The sequence below is a fragment of the Papaver somniferum genome, chromosome 1 (assembly GCF_003573695.1).
Source record: "Papaver somniferum cultivar HN1 chromosome 1, ASM357369v1, whole genome shotgun sequence".
NCBI classification, from domain to species: Eukaryota; Viridiplantae; Streptophyta; class Magnoliopsida; order Ranunculales; family Papaveraceae; genus Papaver; species Papaver somniferum.
This window is the reverse complement of record NC_039358.1, coordinates 18,881,096-18,891,398: the sequence shown is the minus strand read 5'-3', so window position 1 is coordinate 18,891,398 and position 10,303 is coordinate 18,881,096.

Below are 10,303 nucleotides of genomic sequence, written 5' to 3'. Positions count from 1 at the left end.
GTTTTCTGGATACTGTGACAACACTTGGTTTTCTATGTGTTGTTTGGAAATAGGTGAAGGACCTATTTATACAAGTCATTGAGTGCAACCCTCATCTCGTAGGAAGTGGAGGAGTGGTGACTGTCACACGATCACACCTTTGCCCACTTCCCTCATCGTTGTTAATCGTCCACATTTTCCTGACACGTTCTTGTAATGGCGCGTTGCACGCCGCACGTTGTAAACCGCCAGACCAATACCCCAGTAAGTATCCCCCAGTTTGTGACATGCTTGATGTCTCGAATGAGCGGATCATGGGACCCACTGCAGGAAATAGCATACGGTGCTAAGTTAAATAAGGAAGTTATTTAAGAAGTTGATATTCGTGAAATACCGTGTATGCTCTATGCATGTAATGCATCGAAAACAATCAATACGTATGAAGCATCACTGTTTTAAATCTTAACCGAATAAGTCGCGGATTAAGCGTCTTAAAATAGCATCACGTCCAACCATCTTCGAGTGATCGTTTGGAGGCCGCATGGGCGAGCCATCTCCTGGTCGATCACTCCCCGTGGAAGAGTGGCAGACGGTGATCACCGAGGTGCTTCATTGGTCGTCTAGCTTTTAACCTAGGTTTTCCGACCAAGCTGGCAAAGTTGGACGGAAGAGATGGTTTACGGCATATATATACGACCGTTGATGGAATTTTAGGGTTTTTAAGAGGTGTGCAAGAATCCCTCTTTGTCTTGATCGAATTCAAGCATGGGCGTTAATTTTGGTAGGACCGATCAGTCACGCATGGAGGGGGAACATATGTGCACCTTCATGATGGTCCTAGGCGCGATCTAAGTCATCTAAATATGCTGTCTAAGTTGGATGGTTGTGATCGTTTTAAAACACTAGTGGAATTTCCGCAATCTTATAAAGCATCACGCCATCCATGTTTCGAGCAAACGTTCATTGCTCCATGGCATTGCCGTGAGAAAGACGATCGGGTAGGTGAGGAGCGGATCCTCCAATGTGTGCATTAGCGCTTCACTGATCAATCGCGGGACGATCCAAGCCGTCCAACTAGGATGGTTAAATCATGTGGTCAACTTGCGTGGCCGTGATTGTTTCCGAGACTGATACGGATAATCTAGATTTCCGTTCAGGAAATTAAATACATTCGATCGAGCTGTTTCGCGTCAATTCGAAATTCTCTTTGTCAGAGAGTTATGCAGCCTGTACGGGTATTTCGTGCATATCTTAAAATTGGCACTTGGAGATTCATGTCACTCTGCTGGGAGTGAACACTCGGTCGTCATGTCATGCTAATAAGAGTTCGGCTAGGAACAACACAGGAAATACTAGGCAAATCATGTATTAATTAATAATGCTATTATTCACAGAATAATTGGAATTGTTGCTGCATGCACCATTCTGGGTGAATTTTTTGTATTTATTGAATTGCTTCCAATAAATAAAGTGAGAGGTACTCATCACTTATCAAACGTCTTTACCCCTTGCAGGATGTCAGCGCATTAAATACTGGTTTTACAATTTTAGCCCTGAACTAAAATCCACCATTAACACAAGGATCAATCAATTCCAATCAACAACCAAAGGTTGGATTTCCCAATTGATCGATTCAACGCACAACCTGTGATATTTCAATTATATAACCAAATATAATGCATAAAAGAAATAAAACAGACACCAGAAGTTTTGTTAACGAGGAAACCACAAATGGAGAAAAACCCCGGGACCTAGTCCAGATTGAACACACACTGTATTAAACCGCTACAGACACTAGCCTACTACAAACTAACTTCGGTCTGGACTGTAGTTGAACCCCAATCAATCTCACACTGATCCAAGGTATAGTTGCGCTCCTTACGTCTTTGATCCCAGCAGGATACTACGCACCTGAATCCCTTAGTTGATCTCACCCAAAACTAAGAGTTGCTACGACCCAAAGTCGAAGACTTTAACAAACAAATCTGTATCATACAGAAAAGTCTACAGTAATAGATAAATCTGTCTCCCACAGAAATACCTACGAGTTTTTGTTCCGTCTTTTGATAAATCAAGGTGAACAGGAACCAATTGATAACCCGGACTTATATTCCCGAAGAACAGCCTAGAATTATCAATCACCTCACAATAATCTTAATCAACTAGTGAAAGAAGATATTGCGGAATCACAAACGATGAGACGAAGATGTTTGTGACTTCTTTTATATCTTTCCTATCGGAGAAATCAATCTCAATCCAATCTTACGATTGTACTTAATACGATAGAAACAGTAAGATCATATCACGCAACTACAGAGAAAATAGTTGGGTCTGGCTTCACAATCCCAATGAAGTCTTCAAGTCGTTAAACTACGGGGTCTCGATAGAAACCTAATGTTAAAGGAGAATCAACTCTAGCTAATACAACTAGTATCACACAGAAGGTGTGGGGATTAGGTTTCCCAGTTTCTAGAGTTCTCCTTTATATAGTCTTTCAAATCAGGGTTTGTAGTCTAAGTTACCTTGGTAACAAAACATTCAATATTCACAGTTAGATGAAAACCTCATTAGATTCAAGCTAATATCTTTCAACCGTTAGATCGAACTTAGCTTGTTACACACAAATCAAATGCACGTTTATTTAGGTTTGTGTAACCGTACCCAAACATGTACACTTAGTTGGTTCAACAGTAGTTAGCCATATGAGCACTTTCATATCATCCATATTCATCTTAACCATAACTAGTTCAAATGACTCAAGAGAACTAGTTAGAGAGTTGTTCAATCGCTTATATCTCATAGAAGTATATAAGACACAATCGAAGAAAAAACGATTTGATTCACTCGAATCAATTCATGAACTTTATAGCCACGGTTTGCAAGTATGCACTCCTTAGTTTACATAAGTTTAAGTTCACGAATAATCGTTTTTATTAACTAACCCACTTAAGTACGCATACTGCTACGCGGACTTAAGTACCCCGAATAAGTTTGTTTTCAGTTCACAAACTCCAACAGAAATTCACGGGATGTGAACTTCCGACAGTACGCGTGCTGGTACGCGGACATCAGTTCCGGTTTTCCTGAGCAGCAAAGTACGCATACTTTGGTTCAAGGAATAAGGACTTACACACGTATGAGTTATCACACTATGTTTATATCCTTTCAAGGTTAAATTCTAAACTCTCATTTCAATCATTGAAACATTCTTAGAGGACGTTATATAGTTATTGTTCACAAGCTATTTTTCGTCAAAGCGATTTTCAGGTAATTGACACTAATATGACTTTTGTCACTAGTAAAGATGAACTTGGCCAAAGCGAAAGCTTACCAACACATATTTCGAAAAATAGAAGCGAGATAAACTCGGCTCGAAATAGCAAATGTGTATAATCATAGTCTATATAGCAATACGACTTTTGTCTCAAGATAGTAGATAGAGTAGATAGACTTTTGAGTGATAGATAAGTTCAAGTCTCCACATACCTTTTAGTCGATGAAGCTCCACCAGTTCCTTGAGTAGTTCTTCGTCTTTGTATGATGATCGCCATGGAGTCTAGAGCTCAACTACACTTTTTATCCTAGTCCGAGACTTAGCTATGAGTAGACTAGAAATCAAGACTTATAGTTTTGGCAACTAAACTTGACAACAAGCTTGAGATAGCAACGCTTGAGAGTTCGACCGAGCAATTCTCTAACAATCTCCCTCTTTGTCAATTTTAATGACAAAGATATCAATACATATGGAATACAAAATAAATAAATAAACTTTTGTATCTTCTCTTCCACATGCATGATCTCATTGGTTCTTCAACATTACTCGAAATCTTCGTCACTTCCAAGTACTCCAATGATTCCAAAGGTTGTAAGTTTAACATCATCGTTGTTGAAAATATGTAGCTATAACAATGAGAAAACAAGAGTTCTCAATCATTGTTACACAGTGTCATAGTATTATTACACAACATCAAAGTTCAATTGTATCACAACTTAGAAAACAATACTATAGTGATAGGTATCACTCCCCCTTAGTCAATACTCCATCTCACATGAAAACCACTCCCCCTTACATAATGATCCGAAAACCATATGTATTTGTAGTGTGAACTACACATTAATTCTACCCCATTTTGTCAATAAAATTGGCAAAGGTACGAAAACTAGCGGGATCTTAATGAAATTTCCATAGAGATATTTTATGACCAAAAGAAAACACATATCAACTTTTTAGATGCCATCATATAGCCGAAGCTAAATGCATTCATCAAGGAGTTTATAAAGATACAAGATAACCCTTATAATATTCCACAGCCGCACTCCCCACAAAGATTTGGCAATTAAGCACAAGTTCAATTAAGAACTTTCCCCCATAAAATGTCATTCCCGAAAGAACAACAACAGCGACTTTACTTTCACAAGAAAAGAAGGATTTATTTGGACATAACAAATCACATACGAATATGAATTTGAATCCAAAATACTCAATTAAATTAACCACAAGAAAACCCATGATTAATTTAATCGGAAATGCTCAATATAAGAGAACTTATGGAGCTGCACAGTATATACATAAAACTATGGATCAGGGAAGATCAATACTGCGGAATAGACAAGGATTCATTCTATTTTCCATCACTATTTGCACAATGACATACAATAGACATAATCCTCGTAAACAAAAGTTCATCCTATCTTCCATCAATATTTGCATAATGACATACAATAGGCTTAAAAACTTTTGTAATGTCAAAAGTTCATTCATTCTTTTATCAATACTTGCATATCGACATGTGAAAGACTTAACTTTTGACAAAGTATGGGACAATCATAGTTCATGGACGCAAACACACATATCCCATAACACATTGCAATATATAAAACCATAAAGATTAATACTGCAAAAATCATCTTCCAAACGATTTTAGAATTTAACCAAATAAACCTAAAAACAATAAAGATGAAAACATTGGACATAGCTATGTGTAATCACAATAATGGATATTCCAAACTCTAGTTATTCTTCCTAAAACACAAGAATAAAATTCTCATCATAAGATTTAATAGATAGAGCTTTCTCAGAGCATCTACCGAGAATTCCTTCTCATTATTGAAAAACTCATTGATTATGGGATCGTTCAATTCCTCTAAATCTTCAGAAATATCAGTTAACTCACTAAGTTCTCTTTTTAGCTCACACAAGGTGCTCTTTGTTAGAGACAACATTTGTTCATAGTGAGTTATCTTTTCTAAAGAAGAAACAATTTGAGATTTTAAATCATTTCTTTTGTTGATGAAATCTTTCACCATGCCTCTGAAGTTATTATCGAAATGACAAACAGACAAGAGGCAGTTAGAGGAAGGACCTTCTCCATTATTTGTAGCTTTCACATTCTTCATCCTTGAAGAAGATATTCCTTCACATAGATACACATTAACTGCTTCAACTGCATCCCTCTTTTTGGTGCCTCTAGTTACGGGAGCCATGAAACTGTATCTTTCAGGGAGAAAAAGAACTACAAAAGAATATAAATATACTTATGGATATCCAAACCCTAGAAGAATGTTGAACAAGTCTCCCGTGGTTTATACTCCATTTCTAAAAATATTAGGATAATATTTTCTTAACAAGAATAAGAAAAACAAATAAATACAAAACTTCAGCCACCTTGATGCAAACCTCATTTTCTCAAGTTAAAAATGAGGATGCGGAAGTCACTGGTATTAGATAGTGACGAAGTGAGCCAAACGCTCCCCTCTTTTACCACATAGTGGTTTATCAAGGTTTGTTGTATAAACATATTTCTTACCTCGTCCGAAAGTACAGGTTTTAGAAAAACCACGTTGATTATCTAAATCTAGATTCATCATTCTCATGTTCTCTTGAAGTTTGGAAATTCTTTTGTTGTTCCTTTTGAATCTCCAACACGTGCTTTGAACATGATTCGCATTTCCAAAAAAAGAACAAATCAATAAGGATTTTTTGTTCAGTTGAATTGCATTCTTTTTATCACAACATTCATTCTTCCATGATCAGTTGGAACAACAGAGTTGTTTATGCTTGCAGTTTTGCTTTTAAATCCTAAACCATTTGTGTTTCCAAAGGATTTCTGACCGAATAACATTGCTGAAATTTTGTCAGAACTTCCAGATAATCTCTGCAGACCATCCTTAAGAGTATTAATCTCTTTTTCCTTTAGGACCATGGTTCTGGTGAGTTCATCATTAAGAAAATCTATCTCAATATTTTTCACCTGAATTAATGATTCAAGTTTCTTCAATGAAGCTTTTAATTGAAGATTTTCTTGAAGAACCTCTTTATTCAAGAATTCAAAAATCTCTGTGTCAGACTCAAGTTCTGAATCAGAATTTGAGTAGGTGGATGTTTCTGCTGCAAGAGCTGAGGTTCATTACATCCATCAGACGTATCCAAGACGTTGACACCCATGAAGGATTTTTCTTGTTTTGAATCATCTGAAGTAAAAACTGACAAAAGACGTTTATCACATTTATTACTTCTTTTTAAAAATTCTTTGATCTTTTCTGTTATCAGTGATTTATCAAAACCAACATGATTGGAACAACATTCATCAGCCAAAGACAAGTTAGAGGCTTCACTTGCGTTGGAAACATCATTGAATGCAGATTTTCTAACAGAATTTTGATCAAGAATTTTTAACTTTCCAACAAAAGCATTTCTGGAAAGAGTATCAAGGTTATTTCCCTCAACGGTGGCATGCTTCTTAGAATTGTATCTAGATGGCAGCGATTTGAGAATTTTCATCACAATGTCCTTTTCAGGAATAGTCTTACCCAATGCAAAAGATGCATTACCAATTTCAGACACTTTGTGATTAAACTCATCAAATGTTTCTCCATCTGCCATATGAAGGTTTTCCCACTCAGAATTTAAGCTTTGAAGCCTAGTTTCTTTCTCACTGGAATTCCCTTCAAATATTGTTTCTAAGATATCCCAGGAATCTTTAGACTTTGTGCACGTAGAAACATGGTGCTGAAGATCTGGGGTAATGGCACTTATGATAGCATTTAAGTCGTCAGAATTTTGCTTTGCAGCAAGGATTTCTTCCGGACTATATCTACCAATATCCTTAGGTATAAATACGTCGCCTTCTGTATTAACCGGAGGATCATATCCATTAACAACACGTACCCATGTTTGAAAATCACGAGCTTGAAGAAAAGCACGCATAAGGATTTTCCACCGTAAGTAGTTTGAGCCATCGAAGACTGGTGGTACGTTTATGGAGATAGAATTCCTGTCTATAGAGTCAGATCGCTACAAACACAGACTTGTAAGGTATTTAAACGTGTTTGCCTGCTCTGATACCAATTGAAAAAGTGGGGACTAACAACCACACCCAATATTTCTCTTAGAAATCTGTATGGACAAACTCCAATATACTTTTAAGACAATCAGCTAGACAGTCAGACTCAATCTTAATAAAACTATATCAAAGAGTTATATCTCACTTTCTCGATTCAATACTTACTCAAGCAAATAGAAATCTGCGAGTCTAATTGAATACAAGAGAAATCACTTGAACGGTACCAAAGACCAATGTTCAAGGATCAATTAATTTCAATCAACAACCAAAGGTTGGATTTCCCAATTGATCGATTCAACGCACAACCTGTGATATTTCAATTATATAACCAAATATAATGCAGAAAAGAAAAAACACAGACACTAGAAGTTTTGTTAACAAGGAAACCGCAAATGCAGAAAAACCCGGGACCTAGTCCAGATTGAACACACACTGTATTAAGCCGCTACAGACACTAGCCTACTACAAACTAACTTCGGTCTGGACTGTAGTTGAACCCCAATCAATCTCACACTAATCCAAGGTACAGTTGCGCTCCTTATGTCTCAGATCCCAGCAGGATACTACGCACTTGATTCCCTTAGCTGATCTCACCCACAACTAAGAGTTGCTATGATCCAAAGTCGAAGACTTTAATAAACAAATGTGTATCACATAGAAATACCTACGAGTTTTTGTTCCGTCTTTTGATAAATCAAGGTGAAAAGGAACCAATTGATAACCCGGACTTATATTCTCGAAGAACAACCTAGAATTATCAATCACCTCACCATAATATTAATCAACTAGCGAAAGAATTGCGGAATCACAAACGATGAGACGAAGATGTTTGTGACTTCTTTTATATCTTTCCTATCGGAGAAATCAATCTCAAGCCAATCTTGCGATTGTACTTAATACGATAGAAACATCAAGATCAAATCACGCAACTACAGAGAAAATTGTTGGGTCTGGCTTCACAATCCCACTGAAATCTTCAAGTCGTAAAACTACATGGTCTCGATAGAAATATAAGGTTAAAGGAGAATCGACTCCAGCTAATACAACTAGTATCACACAGAAGGTGTGGGGATTAGGTTTCCCAGTTGCTAGAGTTCTCCTTTATATAGTCTTTCAAACTAGGGTTTGCAATCTAAGTTACCTTGGTAACAAAGTATTCAATATTCACCGTTAGATGAAAACCTGATTAGATTCAAGCTAATATCTTTCAACCGTTAGATCGAACTTAGCTTGATAGACACAAATGAAATGCACGTTTATTTAGGTTTGTGTAACCGTACCCAAACATGTACACTTAGTTGGTTCAGCAGTAGTTAACCAAATGGTTAGCCATATGAGCACTTTCATATCAACCATATTCATCTTAATCATAACTAGTTCAAATGACTCAAGAGAACTAGTTAGAGAGTTGTTCAATTGCTTAGATCTCATAGAAGTATATAAGACACAATCGAAGATAAAATTATTTGACTCACTCGTATCAATTCATGAAATTTATAGCCACGGTTTGCAAGTATGCATTCCTTAGTTTATATAAGTTTAAGTTCACGAATAATCGTTTTTAGAAACTAACCCACTTAAGTACGCATACTGGTACACGGAATAAAGTACCCAGAATAAGTTTGTTTTCAGTTCACAAACTCCAGCAGAAATTCATGGGATGTGAATTTCCGACAACACGCATACTGGTACGCGGACTTCAGTTCCGATTTTCTTGAGCAGCAAAGTACGCATACTTTGGTTCAAGGAATAAGGAATTACACACGTATGAGTTATCACACAATGTTTATATCCTTTTAAGGTTATATTCTAAACTCTCATTTCAATCATTGAAACATTCTTAGATGACGTTATATAGTAGTTGTTCACAAGCTATTTTTCGTCAAAATGATTTTCAAGTAATTGAAACTAATATGACTTTCGTCACTAGTAAAGATGAACTTGGCCAAAGCGAAATCTTACCAACACATATTTAGAGAAATATATAAGCGAGATAAACTCGGCTCGAAATAGCAAATGTGTATAATCATAGTCTATATAACAATACAACTTTTGTCTCAAGATAGGAGATAGAGTAGATAGATTTTTGAGTGATAGATAAGTTCAAGTTTCCACATACCTTTTAGTCGATGAAGTTCCACCAGTTCCTTGAGTAGTTCTTCGTCTTTGTATGATGATCGCCATGGAGTCTAGAGCTTAACTACACTTTTTATCTTAGTCCGAGACTTAGCTATGAGTATACTAGAAATCAAGACTTATAGTTTTGGCAACTAAACTTGGCAACAAGCTTGAGATAGCAACGCTTGCGAGTTCGACCGAGCAGTGCTCTAACAGTAGATATTTGAAAACTCTTTACATATGAGTTAGAGAATTACGTAGATTAGTAAACGTGGTTTGCAAAACCCTACCATATGATTTTCGTGAATTTCCAACTTTTGAAATACCGGTTTGCAAACCCTTGTGGCCTGACATTCGTGAATTTCCAAGGTTTGCAAACCCCTATGGCATGATTTCGCAAACCCTGTGCAGTTCCAGTCTAGAAAAAGTACACAAACTATCATATATGTTATGTTCGACTTTGTTATGATTCTCATAGAAACTTTTAAGACAAATTTTATTCGCCAAATCACTTATTTTTGCAGGTCATTGATTAAGTCTTAAGTGTTATTGAACAACACTATGTTCGTGTAAGTTTAAAGGCTACTGAACCGATATGAACCATCATTGTGCACGGTTCCAAACCCTAGACCATAATGTATATTATTCAGTGTAATTTCAATATGGAGTTCTTGAAGAGACGAGGGTACCCAAATATACCTCAATCTAAAAATTTTCCACCTATGAGTCCTTTCTCCGAAAGAGATTGTCTATAAACTGAGTCGAGATAATACAACTAATCGGTTCACCCTTCGTGTGATCGTCTATGGATACGAGATCGAGACAATAAGACAACGAGATAACTTGTGTGATTGACTATAGAT